The sequence below is a fragment of the Brienomyrus brachyistius genome, unplaced genomic scaffold (assembly GCF_023856365.1).
Source record: "Brienomyrus brachyistius isolate T26 unplaced genomic scaffold, BBRACH_0.4 scaffold1416, whole genome shotgun sequence".
Taxonomy (NCBI): domain Eukaryota; kingdom Metazoa; phylum Chordata; class Actinopteri; order Osteoglossiformes; family Mormyridae; genus Brienomyrus; species Brienomyrus brachyistius.
The window spans coordinates 6,441-24,871 of NW_026043690.1; the positions used below are offsets into that span (position 1 = coordinate 6,441).

The window sequence follows — 18,431 nt, forward strand, 5'->3', positions numbered from 1 at the left end:
AATCGGGCAGGTTTCAGAATCGGCGAGCGCTCGGATAAAAGGCACCGATTTCCCAGCCGCGCTTTTCTTTTCGGAACCAGCAGAAGTGCCCTCCGCACCATCCTCGGCGCTAGGACACGCCGGCCACTTTATTACCCTAAAACAGGGAGCATACACCGATCTTCAAAGCCAAACTTACCTTGCCGATTTTCGCTTAACTGCTTCTCAAACTCATCGAAATCGGACATTTTTCAGTCCGTACTAAAGACGTATTGCAAAATAAGCAGAGGTCCAACAGTAGGCCTTTGAATGGGCTACAGGCTGCATTGGGTTCTGCTGCTTTTTCTTCCGAGTCGCCTGCCCCTCCTCCCCCGAAGTCATCGGCTCTTCCTCGGTTGTATCACACACAGGTTCGGAAACATTCGATGCGCATTACCGTCCCCTCCTGCACTGGAGGGTTAAGGACAACGTGATTATATCGAACCAAAATTGAAATGTGCAAGTTGACTTTCCTAGTTATACGTCTTCATTTTTATTCTGGGTTTAACAACCATGAGTTTATGACGTATTTTACATGATTAGTTGGCGACTGGACCTTATTGTTTATATCTCTTATTAAGGATCCATCCATCCATACATCAATTATCAAAACCACACACTTACAATCCGAGTCTAGTTTCATATGCTGCGCTGCTGAGCGACCCGCAGAATATTATGCATGAGTACAAGTCACAAGCCCCGTTTCCACTAACACGGGGCCGGTTCTAGCTTGGTGCCTTTTGAGACCGAGGCAAAAAGATGCAGACTCTCCCCGTCGGGGAATCGAACCCCGGTCTCCCGCGTGACAGGCGGGGATACTCACCACTATACTAACGAGGAGATGTACGCGCACTACTTTTACATCTTCAAGATAAACAGCGGATGACTACTAACATTTGCGAGTAATCAATGACTGAGCTTCATGTCATGACCATGGTGCTCAAGAGAAGAAAAAATACATAATGTACGTCCACTGATACCAGAACAACCATATAGCTTTATACTAAGACGATGATTAAACGGAAAATTCCTTTACAAAACACTGCCACAAAATCATAGTTTCGCAATATTACATCGTGCAACGGGACACAGTGTAAGTACGTGAAGTCGGTAATTAAATCAAGAAAAAAAAGTGAGAGGAAAAGAATACTTTTCTATTATCATATTTTTCTAACTGGCCAAACTGAGTCATATTTTGATTATACACACTAACAGAAAAACAGTGCAAATCTCCGGTAGTCCGTTTCACTTGCGCTCCGCTATGGGGCAGTAACAAGCAGAGCTTAAGTGTGGAAGGAAAAAAAAAACACAGGACAGCATCAATCCCAACTTCACAAACGCCGGAGATCGAGATGCTGTAAGCATGACAATTAACATCTTTATCCAAGGGAACAGCTGCAAGACACAGATGCCGCGCCTAACAAAGGTAGGATCGATTCCGAAGTTCAGGCATTTACAGACGCGGACTCTTCTGGAGTTGATTTTTTTCGGGAGATACGCATCAACTTCAAAAGTATGAACCGCATTATATCTATATCTGTTATGACGTTGTAGCTATTGATACTGATGCATCACAAAAATAATTTAAATGTTTTTTCATTCTGACATATGTTCGTTCGGACGAGGATTTTATTATATGAGATAAGTTTTAAATGAAAACTTTTTTTAATCTATATGATTAATTCTCGAATCTAAGCCAGACTTCACATAAATCATTCATTCATAAATATAATGGAACATACAACATCCAGGTATCCATGAAATTTATGATCAGGCTATACGTTTGTGATAACAACAAAACAACACAACATGTATATTTACAATATATGGGCCTATTGTTTAATATTGCCTCCAAATTATAGCCAGACAATAACGCAATAGGCCGACATCAAACTATTTTCATGTAAAACAAAAGTGCTGGCAGTTTGCTTGTGCTTACAGACCCCGCCTTGAGCCCATCCAGAAAGATCCCAAAAATAACCGACAAGCAAAGGTTGTAACAATCTGAGCATGTTTAGTTTAATGTAATCAGGAGCCGAATTAATAACGCGAATAAATGATCAAACCGAAAGTCTGTAGTCGGGAATATCCGATAACGTCTTTGACGTGCAGTTAAGATAGTCAGAGGAAAAACCTTGTAGTTTACTTATATATATGCCTAAATATATGAGTGTGTCTCTCCGGTGATTTAATGATGAATATAACGATTACATATCAAATCACACATTAAGCAATTATTATATTACTAGGTTGAACGTTTTCACTATGTCTGTCGTCACCTTGATTTCACGATTTTGACTATTCTTCTTATCCCAGATTGAACAAGTCATTGTGGCGATGCAAGATCCCGACATGGGGATAAAGATGAAGAATCAAAGACTGTTAATCACAGTGATTCCACATGCGATGACAGGTGCACGATACATATTTTACTTTTTAAAAATAATTTTTCATGCCGCCCGGGTTGTCTTACACCCGGCCGTGCAGTGTCCCGGGGGCCGGGTCCTAATGGTCATTTAAGCCCTTCACAGGAAAGCCCATACATCGGCGGTCTTCGGGAATCCTGTGCATTAAGACTGTCATCGATCTCCTTGCGCTCATATTTATTTATGTAATTTATTTATCGAGTTCAGCGTTTTTGATTTATGACGGCTTAATGCATTTCTCGACTCTAACTAGATGCCTTCCTCGCTATGCCTTCCCAGGAAATGATATCGTGGAGTGGCTAATTCAGAAGTACTCCATCATGGAAGAAGGTAGGGCCGAGAAGTATGTAGGGAAGCGTTACCTGGTGCTCTTATGTGAGGTTAATCGATTGTTTTTTTCCCTTCGTGACGACGATGGCGCCCCTGCTGGCGAAAGACGTCATCAGGTTTTTTTTTTTTTGTAATAAAATAACAGAAATAAACGAGTCTTTTGAATAATAAATACAAATGAAGTAATAGAATTTGTCATCCATACAACAGATTAGCCTAGCTGCATTTATGTGTAAGCATATGCAATTCACGTGTCTGACAGAAGCATGTTCTGTTCCATTGATATTGCTGAGCCTGTGAATTAATAAATGTCAGAATTGAGCTTGTCCATAACATAGACACCCCATTCGCCTGAAGCTTTTGGGATTTTCTTCCCCTGGCGTCAATTTATCTGCTGAATTATTTATCTTTCTGCTGAGAGGCTATTAGTACAAATAATCTGTAGGCCAGTCCCGAGTCGCGCCGCTACGCATGCTGAGCTGTACGGTTTGATAGTCCCGATGCAAACTTCGCTGATAGCCAGAGGCAGTCAGTCATGCCTGGAGAAATATCGCTATCCGTCTCCCTCATTATGCACTTCTGCAAGACGCTGTTGTCCTGAATTCCCGGGCGATGCAGATGAGGTTTTAAATAGCAAGGGAGCAGATTTCCCTGATTTACAGCCCAGATTGGAAAAGAAGTCGGAATGGAAAGGAGGGGACTTTTAGGCAGTAGATGGCAGATGCATTAACAGACTTGAATGGGCAAAAAACCTGTTGCCCCGGTAAGCAGTTACCCCTCCCTGTAAACACTAGGCTTCCCCCTAGCAGCGCTGTTGCTGCGCCGGTCTGAAACCCCCGGGAGCGCCTGACTGCCAATGGCCGCGGAGGCAGCCGGAAAGTGGAAAGTCCCAATTACTCGTAATTAATTATAGTTCCGATGAGGAATGCACCATCCCCGCGGCTTATTCTGTGCACCATGTCAACGTTTTTTCCAGTTACTTGCTATACCGTAAAATAAAATATAATATGCCTACTCAGTTTCTAGTTATCGTGTGTTCTACTGTATTCCACTGACAAAAATTTAGAGAATTACTATGCCTAAATCTGGGCTACGAGTAGTGGATTTGTTTGAGCTTTGAGTAGTTTACGTGGAAATGAGTGACCACTTTGTGTGTTTTCAGAGGCACTTCATGTGGGGAATCTGATCGTGAAGCACGGCTACATTTACCCCCTAAAGGACCCCAGGACGCTCGTCCTGGGGCCCGACGAGACGCCGTATCGCTTCCAGGTAACCTAAAACCACGGTTTCTTCAGATGGAGGGCAGCGCGAGAGGGTGGTGGCCATGTGGGGGGGCACGCATATCGAAACTATTCGTTGGAGAGACTGCGGAATTACCGTGTAGGACAGTATTTCTCAATCTGGTCCGGGCTCCAGAGCTGAGAGGGTGCAAAAACGTAGACTGTCTGGTAGGGAGCTGGGAGGGAGCAAAAACGTGGATCATCTGTGTGTCGCCGAGGACCGGATTGGGAAACACTGATGTATGAGAACCAATGCCAGTTAAAGTAGCAAAATGCCTTCCACCCGCCTTGTCCCTGACATGTTAAATCACAAAGCACCTTTGTCACGCTGCTTCTGAATAGTTTCAAATGACAGCATCTCCTTTTTGCTAGACTCCGTACTTCTGGAGCTCTCAGCAGTGGCCAGCCTCCGAGCTAGATTACGGTGATTACCAATTATTAATCATGTGCTCGCCTATTACATCATTACTTCCCTTTACTAGAATAATAGAAAAACACAGTTTCTTGCCATGTCTTTCTTTTGCTCTTCTAAAGCGATTTATTTGACTAAGAAGAATATCAGAAAGCAAGGGCAGCTGATAGACTATGAAAAGGTAAGAGAAAATTTTTATTTATGTACATTTCAATGCTATTCTTATTCGCTGGTCTGAAGCATTGCTTGATGAGATCATGTGATAGCTGAATGCTCATGGGAGTTTTACTTACACAAAATATTATGAGGGTAGAAGGAAAAATGATTGGTTCAGAGAGATAACCAATTAGATTGTACATGAGGTGGATCCGAGCAACTAGAGGAGGCAGGAGCAACCAATCAGATGTCTTGGTCCTGCCTCCTCTGCAATCTGATTGGTTATCTATCCGAACCAATCATTTTCCTTCTGCCCTCAGAACATTTTTGTGTAAGAAAACCTCCCACCAATTATGCACATAGTAGGATCGCACATAGACATCCACCAACTTGCCGCCATGTTGCGTCAGGGTCAACGCATTTTAGGTTCTCATCAGTAAGAGGGTTTGTGAATCCGACACTGCCAGCTGATATCCTGGGAGGGGTTCGGCCTGTGAGTCATAACGTGAACCCATGCAGCAACGCAGCCAGCCGTGCGACCTGGCAATGTCGCATTTAAACATCGTCTCCGCAGGACAGCTACAACATGTTGCACAAACGGATCAACCACACCTGGGACTTCGTGGTGATGCAGGCGAAGGAGCAGCTCAGGTAAACCCCACCCCAGCCCGGGAATACTGTCGCATCGAGCTATGAAATCAATTTCATAAATGCACACAAGGGGACAGATGAGAATGGATGAATAAATCTCGTATTAAGAGGATGATGATGTTACCTAAATTAAAAAGTAACATGGTGTGTGGTCATAATTTCCCTCCTATCTGTTAAATCAGACCTCAGCCTAAACACTAGAGTCGGAAATCCATTTCTAAGTGAAAAAGGAAACAGAAAAATGAAAACCCTACCTTGCAGTTCAGTGATTACCGCTATATGCTAATTACCCAGTATGCTTTCTGACTCTCCATCGACTGCTCTGCTCCTACCAGGGCAGCCAAACAGAGGCGCAAGGCGGACCGCATCGTGCTGGAATGTCAGGAACAGGCCTACTGGCTCGTCAACAGACCGCCAGTAAGCACCTCCCCCGAAACCCCTGACTCCCTACATCTGCCCCGGCGAAAACCCAGTATGCTGTGATTAGAGTAAAGCACACACTGGGTAAACCTGAACTCAATGCACCTTGGCAGCTCGAATATCGCCTCAGGCTGGGGGCGATTCTAGGATTTTTTTGAGGTTGTGGGGCAGAGTGGTGGCTCTGGGCCTAGGGATCTGTGCAAGCAAGTGGAAGGTTGTTGGTTCAAATCCTGTGAATGCCCAGAGTGATTCTACTCCGTTGGGCCTTTCAGCAAGGGCCTTAACCTGCAATTGCTTTGTCCTGGGTATGACATTAATCTACATGCAGGCCTGTTAGGAGATCCTTCAACTTACAGGGGAAACTTGGCAGGATTGGCAGGAAGGCATAGGCAGGGTCCCATTCCCCCACAGAGAGCTGGGGGGTTGTGCAGTTCTCTCCCACGACAACGGGTTTGTTCAATGAAGGAAGGCAAAGGAAACATCTGTAAGGACATATGGAACATTTCCGGTATAATTTTCGATCTCCGTCATCTCCAGAGCATTGAGCTCAGCAAAATTCACGGGGGGGGGGGGGGGGGGGGGAGTTTTATCTTCGTTAAGTAAGACACACAGAGTGTCTCCATGCATACTTTGTGGGGGAGGAATATATCACTTCAGGCCTGATAACCCACTACTGCTTCAGTGTGATCATGAAATATTTACTTAGCTGGGAAGAAGCCTATGTTCTGTGGGACGAGAGCTTTCAGAAGACAGACAGGACAGCAGGCTGCGGGAGATGAGCAACTGCACCCTCGCTGAGTGTAATTTGGAGTTCATGAATAACACAGGAGAGTGGAGAATGAAAGTGTGGGACAGGAGCAGAGTGTGGTGTGTATCTGGCTTAATCCCGGCCGTCACTAGGGCCCCTTTCTGCTGGGTGCGCAGCATCTCTCAGGGCTAATAAGCATCAGCGTTTATGTGGGCCATTATCCCCATCCGGGGCGGCATCAGGAGGTGGGAATGGCAGCCACGCAGCTGCGGATCACATCCTAAATTCAGCTTATTTTGCAGATGTACCTTTTATTGAGACTAGAGCAGTTGGGGGTTTAGGGACTTCTCTCAGGGGTCCAGTGGTGATGTCACTCTGCTGACTGTGGGATTTAAACCGGCAACCTTCCAGTCATAGGCGGCGACTGCCAACCCGCTCAGCCACACACCACCTTCATTGATGAAACCCACCGTTTTGACGCCAATTAGACGGAAACACAGTTGAGCCAAAAACCACGCAGCGTAGGGCCCCCCAGTCAGGTGCTGCTCGTGTTTAAAAGGCAGGGACGCTCTGCACTCTGGTACGGCCAGGTGGACGGGGGAAGCTGGGGGGGGGGGGGGGGATTAAAACCAGCAAATGACAAAATGGCCGCTTCCTGCCTCCTTTCTCTTTGCCCGAGAAACACGAGACGCATCGCTAAGACTGGTGATGCTTGGATCTGGGAGAGAGGAGTGCGAAGGGACTGGGAGACGGCCTGAAGCTAAAATGCAGACATGCTGTGTTTGCGTCTCCCCCCCCACCACCCCCCCACTTGTTGGGCCTTTTAAACGAGCTGGAAGAGGATCCCACCTCCGGAATACCGGATCCATTATCTGACCTCTATTCCTGCGGCTCAGGCTTAATGCTGCATGTTAGCGGAGAGATAATGGATGTAATTGCAAATAGCAGCGTAATAATTTGCCAAATAGTCTCTCTGCTGTTAAGTCCTGAGCTGATCTGAAGCACTTTAATTGGGATTTAAGGAAACCATGTTAAATCAGATTGCATTCAGTATCGACATTTGGTTAGTTTATTCTGTAAAGCAGGGTACCCCAGTCCTGATCATGGATACTGTGTCACCGACTGGCCCTCCAGGACCGAATGGTCCTTTTGGAAAGCTGTCACACTGTCCCCTACTGGGCAGTGTCGCCATGGGCTGTACCCAGTGGCATCATGGGAAATGTGACCAGTAGTGCTAAGGGGTATTAATGCAGCGTTAGACCGGCGTCAGTCTGCTTGAGAGAAACGAGCTCACTCTTCATCTGAAGTTCAGCTAAGGATTTCTCACCCTCTGATTTTCTGCAGCCGGGAACATTCAGCGTTCAAGAACAAGGCCCTGAGCGAAGGAACCGGCACAACTCCCGAGTCCAGCTGGTCTGAGCTTTTTATTAAGCATATACATTTTTTCCGTAATGCCAGTACCTGCTGTTTATCGCCTCTGTCAGTCACAGGACCGGATCCGGGCAAACAAGAGAGCCGCTCGGGGCCTAGATAAGATCAAAGTCATGAAGAAAAAATATGTATATTAATATCTATATATATATGGCAGCTATAGGCAGAATAGGCTGTTGCCTTGGGCCCCCAAATTACCCAAGGAAGTGAAGTGATAATCAGTGTTTTTGGTGGGAGGGCATCCGAGGGAAGCTCGTGTGTGAGTGTGACAGCACTTCGTTGTGCTCATCTTTCTGTCTCACTTCTTCCTCACTTCCTGCTCTCGTTTTCCATGCTAACGTAAGTACGTCAGCAGTCCCACAATACATACTCGTAATAGTGCTATATTATTCATGGTTTCTAGACTGGATGTCTGCTTAGTAAAGCCAGGAGCTGAGTGTGAGCAGAATTCCTACTGTCTGATTCCTTGCATGTGATTCGCTCGTGGGAGTTTTACCCTCACAAAAATGTTCTGAGGGCAGAAGGAAAAATGATTGGTTCAGAGAGATAACCAATTAGATTGTAGAGGAGGTGGGTCTAAGGAACTAGAGGAGGCAGGAACAAGACATCTGATTGGTTGACCCCCCCCCCTCCTCTAGTTGCCTGTATCCACCACTTCTACAGTCTGATTGGTTATCTCTCTGAACCAATGAACCTTGTGCCCTCAGAACATTTTTGCGCAAGTAAAACTCCCATAAACATGTGGCTTATATCATGTTTAGAGACGGTTTTGTTTCTTCCTTCTTTACAGAACAGAACGCGGACTACTACAAAAGAGAGGTAAGCCTGAAAGAATTTAGAGTGAACCTATTTCAGCTGATGGGATGGTTGCCAAGAACAACCAAAGAGGGTGATTAAGTGGGCTCTTAAGAATGCTGTCATAAGAAAATTGCTTCGGAAGGATCTACATCTGTGTTGTCGTTTTCTTTTGTTGGCTCTCAGATATTGACAAATTCTGTTTAAAGGTACAACAGCATGGCTCTTATCAGGGCTTGGATGTGTACCATGCTGTGCCTTTTTTCTGACTCTTATATTCCCCGTGTGATTTTTCATGGCTCCCGACACCAGATTGAACACATCAGGAAATCCCTGGGCCGCTCGAGGGTCAAGTCCTCCATCTGCCTGGAAAGGTTGGATAACAGCCTCCCCCACCTACCCCCCCCCAACACCTGTGATTCAGCCTCAGTCCCAGCATAGCTGGGGGACCACTGGTTCGACACCAGTCCACATTAGTCCCTAACTGGGGGATATCTCTGGGTATTCTGTATACTGTGCCTCTGATTGGTGGGGGGGGGGATCTATTTCATGTTAATTCTGACAAAAATGCTGGGGACTGCTCTTTGTGAAAATCTAACCTCGTTATTTCGTTCTTTCGTCCATCTGCCCATCCATCTTTCACCATAAATCTCAGAGTCACACATATCCTGGATTAATGATGCCTAACTAATATTGAAACCGGTTGACTATTAAACTGAATTGAACTGTATTTAACTGCAAATAATTACTTAATATTGATCAGAAGGTCGCCGGTTCAAGCCTGGCTTCAGCACACTTGTGGGTCCTTGAACAAGGCCCTTAACCCCCAGGTTCCTGGGAGCCTCTACGGGCAGCTGCCCTTTGCTACCAAGCTTTCTCTCACCTATGGAGAGCAAGATGGAGGAGATGAAAAGAGAATTTCCTTATAGGGTTCAATGACGTATAATCATTTCGTCACCATTTCGAGCTCCAGTTTGCTGGAATATGCCAGCATTGAACCTGAATATTTGATGACTTGCAAGGATTATAGAAAGTAGGACTAAAACTGGGAATGGCTGGTCTTCTGTGTTCAGCTTCCTTAAGTTCAGCGAGCAGTACCTGAACCATGACCCCATGATGCAAGGCTGCCCCCCCAGCAACCCCTGGATAACAGATGACACGGCACTCTGGACGCTGAATGCCGACATGTGAGTGTGCGTTACCGCGCCCCATCCTGCCTCTTCAGGGCCACACCCCCAGAGGTGACTGTCGTCTCTTCACTTCCACGCCTCCTGGTGCAGGGTGGAGACACCCACCAAGCTGCGGGTGGAACGATGGGGGTTCGGCTTCACGGAGCTCCTTAGGGACCCTCTGGGACGGTGCAAGTTCAGGGAGTACCTGGAGAAGGAGTTCAGTGGTGAGCAGCATGTAGACCCCCCCGCCCAAGTAGATCAGCTTCATGGAGGCATCGTCAGCAAGTAAGAATCATATTCATTATTTGATCACTGCGGGCCTATTTGGGCAGTGTGTGACTCAGCAGATTGGGATTCATTGCAGGAGGTCATCAGCTCAAATCCCAGAGTCAGCTGAGTGACCTCACTATTGGGCCGTCGATCAGTTACTCCAGGGACTGACTGACCCTGCCCTCTCAAAAAAAAAAAAAAATAGGATCTAGCATCTGCTAAATTAATAATCATGATCCCTCTATGAAAGGCAATTCTCCTCCATATTGGCATCGTGATGAGCGCCTCCTGCAGGTAGCTGATGCATGCGCTGTTTCATTCACAGTGGAGAACCTCTGTTTCTGGGAGGCCTGTGAGGACATCCGGCACGGCGAGAGCGCTACGATCCCGCAGAAGGTGGAAGAGGTCTACAAGTGAGTGCGACCTTGTGGCCCAGTGGGACAGTTTGCATCCCAGTTGAATTTAGAGCAGGCCCTGATGTGGCACTTGCTTACTCCCAGTGGGACTGCAAAGCTCAGGCTCATCACTTCCTTCCCCCCAGGCAGTTCCTGGCCCCGGGAGCCAGCAAGTGGGTAAACGTGGACAGCAAGACCATGGAGAAGACCCTGCAGGGCATGAAAAGCCCACATCGTTTTGTCCTGGATGACGCCCAGATGCACATCTATTTCCTGATGAAGAAGGTAGGAGCATTAACTGTGCACAGCCATGAAAGTGGATGACAGCTTCATTAAAACGGGCTCTCGGCCTCTCCTCTCACCCTCAGGACTCCTACGCCCGCTATTTAAAGTCCGATCTCTACAAAAACATGCTGGCTAGAGCCATAGAACCACAAGAGACCAAAAAAAGGTAAAACTATTATCTTCTATAAAAGGGGTCTTTCTGTAATATATTCCATGTATTTTATATAAGGGGATAAGACTCATATTGGTGTGGGATACACACAGGTTCTGTTTCTGGGGTTGTTAACGATTAATTCCAGGGATTTTTGGGCTTAGTGTGAACTGCTGGCTTCAGCTTAGCTTCGTCACTAAGACTACACAGAGTTCTGTAATGTTAATTGCTTTTGCGTCCCCTGTGATGCTCTCCAGTTTCTGTTTGTAATTCCACGGTAGTCAAGGATTTTCCAACATGGCTGACTTAGAAAAGGCAGTGCCACAAGTGTTAGCGGAACGCTAACATGTTCTCCTTCCCATCATGCCCCAGTGTCTTTCCCTTTGTGAGACGCCAGCGGCACTCCAGCCGTAACCCTGCCCTTTTCGCCCAGGCCTTAGAGGACAACGGCAAGACCAAGTCCCTGGGGTCACCAGCAAGTCCCACAGCAGCCTGCTCTTCCTAACACTGCCTCCTGGGGGGGGGATGCACTCTGAGCTCACTGCTGCCCCACAGAGGCTGTTTGGGGGCGGTGCTCTGCTGCTCTATTTGACGCAGTCTTCCAGGATTTTTAACTTCGGATGTATTTTTATTATAGTGTCATGTTAAATAAGAACAGACTAAATTATGGTTTAGATCAGAAGTGAGAAAAGTCCTGTGTCTCTATATATAGGAAAAGTTTATTTCATTAGTAACAGACAAACCATAGTTGAGCCAAATATTGCCTTATTACTAAGTAATAAACATCTGCATACAACTTTCACTGAAACAATGGTTGTAATAGATAAATAGCCATTTAAAACTTGGCATTTAGCTCAGTGCTTATAATGTGGATTGTGTCCCATATTCCAGATCAAAACTGTGCAGTTTCGAACCTGCATCATGTCTGCTTCAGATTCCAGCAGCTTCTCTCATCCTTTGTTCATTTACTTCTTCAGCATTTCTCAATAAATTAAGCAAGTTTTTAATTCACCTTTAGTGGAATTCTGTCACTTAAATACCAAAATAGAATAACACAGGTGTCGTACTTTTCAACCATTTTTCTTTTGGCTTATAAACGGCATGTGCTACTCTGAGATCACTGACCTGCTGGAGATGTGGTTCGGAACCGCAGGTGACCTCGAGTTCTTTTTTTTTTCCTCCGTGGAGGGAATCAAACAACAAAAGAGATTAGCCAGAGATCCACCCTGCACGGACTTGCTGGTATGATGGGAACGGGACCTAGATTTACTGGAAGCACAAAGAGAGCAAACTAAATTCTGCCCAACAGACAGGCGGAACAAATCGCTACAAAAGGTTTCAGTCACCTGTCTCCCCTGCCAGGACAGCACCTCCCTCCCACAGCGCACCAACAATACATTATACTATTATACCGTGTCTTGGAAAAGTATTGGAATCCTACTTAGTGTTTTAAAAAGCAGCACATTTCTAAATTATCTATATCCCAGTCCCTGAAAGCTATAACTAAAGATTACTGAGGGTAAGATGAATCTCTGCTGCATCTCATAAGTTCATTAAAAATCGAAACTTCCTTTCTTTCAGAACTGAATTTTCTGCCATGTTGGTCTTTAAAATTGTCCATTCGGCTCCAACAAGCTTTCGAACTCCAGTTTGAATGAAATATTGGGCTGCGAATGTGAAGTAGACAGGGTCATGGTGAGGAATGCGTCAGGAATATGGGGCGTGTCTGGAAGTCTGTGTCCATCACCAAAGCCTGTGATATTCATTATTGGCGGTTTGTTTATTGGCTGCTAAGGCTCACAATGGAAGCTCAATACTAAGTGTTTTGAATTACTGAAGTTTGCATGTTGACGGAGCCGGGATGGATGGATGGATGGATAGATAAATGTTTAATAATACATGCAGTACAAGTGTCAAACTAACTTTACCAGACAAGCCCATTAAAACGAGGCTCTCAGTTTCTCTTGAAATTCTTATGTAAAAAAAAAAAAAAATAATAATAATAAACTACTTTGCATGTTACTTTTTAATAGATTTCCTTTTTAAAAAATTAAATCTGACTACGCAAATCCTTCAACTCCTACACTACCCATCAAGGCAATCCTCAGGATTCCAGCAGCACAGAGTTAACTGATGTTCTGCGCGGTTCTTAAAAATGCATGAAACTCGCGAGATAAAAATAAAACAACCGCAACAGAGAATACTGAAATTCCGTCTTCATATTACTGAAACATACAGGATTAAGAGACAACATGAAGTTGGGAAAGGGATTGGTGGGGGGTGGGGGGTGGGATTAAAGGCACTGTCAGCATAACATCATAAAGACGGCACCGATGTCCATTTGCCATGGATTATGTTGTATTCTGCGACTAAAAAGGACCCATAATCTGATTAAGTTCACATCAGACTAATGAGTGAATCTTCTCTGACAGCATTACTGACGCATAGCCCGCCATCCAGAGCTGCATTAGTGCGTTATGGGTTTCTAAGGCCCACCTTAACACAGCAGGGAAACACGTGCTGCTTAGTACGCTATTTCTCGGATCTGTAACATCGTAAGGTCACAGTACAACGTCGTGTCTTTCTGCAACTTTATAGCAGGGCTGAACAGCCAGGTGGCATTTTGGGCATTTTCAAGGTGAGCCGATGGGTAGGCGAGCCGGCAAAAATCTTGGGGAACCCCCCCCCCCTTTCCCAGTCAGCAAAATTTATTGCACAGCAAAAGTTATGGAGACCCCAGCTCTGTAAAATTTACTGTGGGAGTCCAAGGAAACTTTAAAAACACAATATCTCAATCTCCGGAGTCCTTTAAACCTAAAAAATATACAAAGAAATCTATGCTGTGATTCTGCTAGAGAATTTGGGCCCCATGAATGCATATCATATTGGGCCACAAACCCACACCAATGCAGTTATGTTCCAAGTTTTTTACTGTCCTAATCTCCCCCCCTTAACTGCGCCCCAGACTTGATGTTCCACGTTACAATTTCAACCAAATGTTGTGTGTTAAAAAAAAAATTAAATTGTGCACCAAAATTTTTTAACATGAAAGCAAGCATTAATAAAACTTAATCAAATGTTGATTTTTTTTTTTTTATATATAGAATTTCTCATTGTTTTGCTGATATCTGGGAAAACTGGGTTCATGGATCGGGATGGAAAGGCATGTTCAACGCACATTTTTTTTTAAATATTGATTTCCAGCAACTAATAAGCAAATCGAGGGAAATCTGCAAGGTACAAATCTGCAAGGTACAACAGAACCGTTCATCTCATTTCTACCCCGTCAAATCGCGTCCCAGGCTTTCTGGACCTCCCACTGAAATGCATTCAGCGACATCCACCTAAACAATTGCATTACCCCGGCAACGGGACTGCAGTAATCTCATTTAGTCTGAGAATTTGTGTGTCAGAAGGTAGAAAATTAGGATACGGACACGTTGCTCAAAGAGTGCCACGGAGTCACCAGCAGTATCATCAAACACGCCATTTAATACAATAATTTTTTTATCATTGTTTGTATAAATACAAATGATTCTTATTAAACAGCATGACTGACTCGTGCAATACAAATAGGCATATGCATCAAAACCTTTATTAGATTTCAGAAATCACAGAAGAAAATCAAGCTTGGCAAAATAAAAATTATGCAAAATTATCCAGTATATTTCAGCCGTTTCTATAAATGTACGCTAAGGTGGTACTTGCCAACGCCGAAACAATTCTCTCATCCAGTCACAGTGCTCTTTAAAATGGAGATACTTTAATTTATTTAAGGTTGAGTTAAAACACGACATTTAATATTCAGAATAAAATCAAAATCTGATAAGGGATTCACATCGTTTACCGTTTAACTGGTATGTCCATTTTCGATAGGCTTGTTGGGTGGGTAAAAACCCTATTTAACTGATCAGGGTCACTTAGGCAAGTTCACCTTAATTAAAAACAAAATAACTAAACAGCACATAACTAGTCAAAGTGTAAACTCTGCTGTTGGCAAAAACTGTACGGCTGGACCCCCAAGGGCACCAGCGACTGTAGGGCCTTGCTTGGCCAGTAGGGGGCCCCCTTGCACGTGACATTGCAAGGATTTGTAAGTTGTAGGGCGCAGATGGGAAACGAGGTGGGGTAAGAAGCATTTAAAGTGCGGAGCCACATACAGCCATGGGGGTGGGTTTGGGTTTCTAGCACAGCCTGCAAAGACCAGAATAAGTTCCTTTCCTCAACACACTAGCGCCCCCTTGGCCAAACACGACCCATGGTCACCTTGCAAATCATTAAGCTGCCCTGAACCCCACTCTGCTTTCAGTAAGTGCCATTTAAAAACAATGATATACACACATTTTCAGGAGAGCACCTGTGAAGTCACCCCCCCACACACACACACACACACTACTGGCATTGTTTGGCACCCGACCCATGTAAACCTGACCCCGATTTGCATAATTTATTCAGGTATATATCAGAAACCAGGGTTTCTGCCACCTAGAGGCTGTACGGCGCAACAAGAGACAAATCGCCATCAAAAACACAGGACCTGGAGAATCACCCGGGGTGGGGGGGATACATACTGTCACGTACTGGCGTGGGTGGGGGAGGACGCAGGCAGTGTGGCAGTCAGCCAATGGGCGAATTCACGAGAAAAAACACTGTATGTTAAAAACCGCTAGCATCCAGCATGAGAGAAAAAGGTCAAAGCGAGTCAGGGTTTTTCCGGGGGGGGGGGGGGGGGGGCAGGGTTGGTCTTACCTACACTGGCATGGGAGGGGTGGGAGGCATTGGTTAATGGTACAATGTGCAAGACAATTATCTGGGAGAGGAAAATTAACTTCCCCTAAAGTAAAACTAAAGTCACAAGAAAACTGTGGTACCCTCTGTCAATAGACCACACTCAAAAAACTCTGAGTAAAAGAGGAACGTTATTGGCCTGGCTAATCTCTCTCTCTCTCTCTCTCTCTCTCTCTCTCACACACACAGCTTGAAATGCTTTTTACACATTTACACTAATGTATATCACAATGCTACCAAAGCTTTGCAAATGACCACAGAGCGGGACTGACACCCAAGTGTGTGTAGAACCACACACACACACACACACACACACACACACACACACACACTCACTCTCTCTCTGAAGTGCTTTAAAAACATAACGGATAAATTATTTTATGTGCAAACTGGGAGGGGGCAACAAAAAGTCGCAAAACACACATGGAATCGATCCCCTCCCCCATCACAACCAACCCTCGGTGAACGAAACCAGAAAGTCAGTCATTGGCATCCCGGGTTCCGGACTTTGCTGAAATGCACGACCGGTGCGGGTTCTGGCGGGGGCTGACTGGGGGCAGGGGGGGTTGGCCTGGTGAGCAGCGCGGCAGTCGCCTTCCACGCATCACGTCTGTGCCAGCTGCAGCTCCTCCAGGCCGTCTTTGCCCAGGTGGTAACGGGCCAGGTCCTTCCGCGTCACCAGTCCCACCACCTGGGCACCGGGAACATGATTGGTACGTAGAACAGGGCATAGATAGCTGGTTATGTTATGAGGGAGGGGTGGGAGTAGCACAGGAAACCAGGGTGATAACCTTGATCTAGATGGATGCCCAACGGCCACTGGCTGAAAACCGATGCAGTAATTTTCGAATTTTACAATGAGAATGGAGATATGTGCTGGAGATGACGAAGGCCTGAGGACCTCGCAAGGCAGACGCACCTGGTTGTCACTGTCCACCACAATGAGGTGCCGCAGACCAAGGGCCCTGAACAGCTTGAAGACACGAGGAAGCGACGTCTCCTGAAAAAGAGGCAGAAGAACACAGTCGCAGAACATGACTGTTTAGTCAAATGTGTCTCTGGTTCTCAAGGACCAAGACCAAGGCTGAGACTGAGACTAGTACCTGCGTGACAGTGTAGGGGGTGGGATTCATGAACTCCGTCAGGTCCATCATGCACTCCCTCTCGTCTTGGGACACATGGATGGACTGGATCGGAGGGAAGCGAGGGTAGGCATCCCGGAAGTCCTTCAGCTGCAGTTTGCGCAGATTGAGACGAGAACGAGCCCGTTCCACAAACACCTGGTTGAAAAGAGTACACCGGTCACAACGTGGATGAGCACACTTCTCATTGGCTTGCTGCACTGACATTCGCAACCGTGTACGCAGTAAACAGACCCCTCATTGGTCAATCGCACTGTCATTCACAGGCATGCATATACACCAAGCACCCTGATAGGTGTTAGTGTGGACAGACATGCTCCTTATTCAGCTGACCTCTGCAGGAACCTTAGGTCACACTCACCTTGTGTTTCAGGAGCACGATAAGCTGGGAACGCAGGATTAAGCCACAGATTTTCCCTGGCTAAGAGCACAAAATTCAGATTAGCAAAGCCCCAAAGTACATCATGTGACAAATCTCCAGGAAAACAAAATCACCCCTAGTGGGAGGGACATACCTCACAGCCATCACTCAACCCGGAGACTACAGGGAACCCGTTGTGATTGGTCGAGGTGTTGCTGAGCACATCCACAATAGTGCCCACTTTCTCCACCAGGTTGAAGCAGGTTACTGGAGAGCTCATAACCTCCCTGAATGGACAGACACACCAAACCTGAATATACAGTGAGAATGAAGCACCAATGTCTTGCTAAAGGCGTGTACTGGGCTCATTGAAGCATTAGCAGGGAAAATCCTGTAGGGGGCAATATACCTGGCAGTCAGGGAGTGGGAGGTGGCTGGGGCATCCCAGTGCAGGAAGGGCACACTCTGCAGCTTGATGTGGATGTCGTATAGCCCCTGTGGGAAAATTCGAGTCACTCAGAAGAGCTTAGGATCACATCTGCACAACATTCACAAGCTGCCACCCCTTGAAGTTTTACTTCCTCTAAGCAGATTTGCTGGCACATTGAGGAACAGAGAAGCGAAACGAGCTGTCACAGCATGATGTGCCACCTTAAGTTAGACAGCTGTGCAAAAACAACGGAAGGGTTCTCAAAATCAGTCACTGGAAGGACAGATGAAAAAAAGATGGCGTCAGACTGGTGGCTAGCTGCACCACCCACACCAAAAGCAAACATGAGACCGGAGCAGTTAACGAAACACGACTGGCCCGATTCCAAGTTCTGCACGGTCTGAAAGGCGATGAGCTCATCACTCACTGACAGGCTCACACATAATGCCAAATGGACCAACCCGCTCCAACCCGAAACGTCAACACTGACCTCCACGAAATAATCGCCCACGATCTTCGCCGTCATCAGAACCAGCATTATGGGTAGGCCGTAGGTGACATTTCCGGTGGCTTCCACCATGATGACAGTCAGGCTGAGGGTCATCCTCACGATCCCACCTGGCAAAGACCTTCGTAAACAGACGCAAACCCGAAGCCTCATGTGCCTCCATGCACCTCTAGACGAGCTCTGAAAAGCAGGCTGACCGCGGACGGACACTCACCAAGCTGGGCGGCGGCTCCAATCAGAGCGTACTTCCCAGGGTCGGCCA

The 18,431-nt window shown here is 46.1% G+C and overlaps 1 non-coding gene across 1 annotated transcript; it reads right to left on the reverse strand.

Annotated features, from left to right (window-relative positions):
- Positions 1-786: 786 nt before the first annotated feature.
- On the reverse strand, positions 787-858 carry trnad-guc (transfer RNA aspartic acid (anticodon GUC)). Its single transcript has one exon. It is a non-coding gene; the product is annotated as a tRNA-Asp (tRNA).
- Between the last annotated feature and the right edge of the window lie 17,573 nt (positions 859-18,431).